This window comes from Microtus ochrogaster, linkage group LG8 (assembly GCF_000317375.1).
Source record: "Microtus ochrogaster isolate Prairie Vole_2 linkage group LG8, MicOch1.0, whole genome shotgun sequence".
Classification (NCBI taxonomy): domain Eukaryota; kingdom Metazoa; phylum Chordata; class Mammalia; order Rodentia; family Cricetidae; genus Microtus; species Microtus ochrogaster.
Genome location: NC_022033.1, coordinates 14,850,738 through 14,851,596, shown reverse-complemented (window position 1 = coordinate 14,851,596; position 859 = coordinate 14,850,738).

Genomic DNA, 859 nt, shown 5'->3' with positions numbered 1-859 from the left:
TTGAGTCTGGGGTCATCCTTTAGCATTTCCCCAGACCTATAAGAAAGTTGGCTGAACACAAATCAGAGCGAGCAGGCTTGTAAGTAGCCTTTCTCCAGGATCGCTGATCATTTGATTCCTGCCTTGAGCTCCTTTGCTGAACTGTAACCTGTAAGCTGGAATGAACCCTGTCATTCTCAAGTTGCTCTTGGTCATGGTGTGTGTATCACAGCAACAAATCAAACTACGAAAGACAGGTCACAGCAAAGCGCAAAATCTCTCCTCCAGATCTCATGCTGTCTGATGACAGCCTGCGCCTTTGGCTGGTGGGAGCTAAGAAGCCGAAGGCCTGTTAAGTTAATCACAGGATGTAAGGTCAGACAGAGGAATGACTGACTACTCAAGGAGATAAGGCTAGCCCAAGGAAAAGTAATTAGGCTCTCGATCTGCAACATTCCAGTCTCCACAGTAACTACAGTTCTAACCACTTAATCAGCCTTTCAAAAGTTCAATGTACAGTGTCATCCTCTGCAGGAACTTCCATTCACAGGTGCCCAGAGGACCAAGGATCACATTTAGTGCAGACAGACAGGAGCCAAATATTAATTTTCCTTCATTGTTCAGAAGGCTCATTCCTAGGATCTGATGGAGATGAGGCTGGGTAGCAGGCAGGAAAGTATCTTCAGGAGACAGGATGGTAAAGCCATGAGGGGAAAACTTCTGGACCATGGAATAGCATCAAAGTCTAGTCACGACCTGGGCTTGATTTATATTTTTTTTCTCTGTATTTGACTTGCAGAAATAATATGTCTAACATCATAATATTAAGAATACTAGGCCTGCCGGGCGGTGGTGGCGCATGCCTTTAATCCCAGCACTC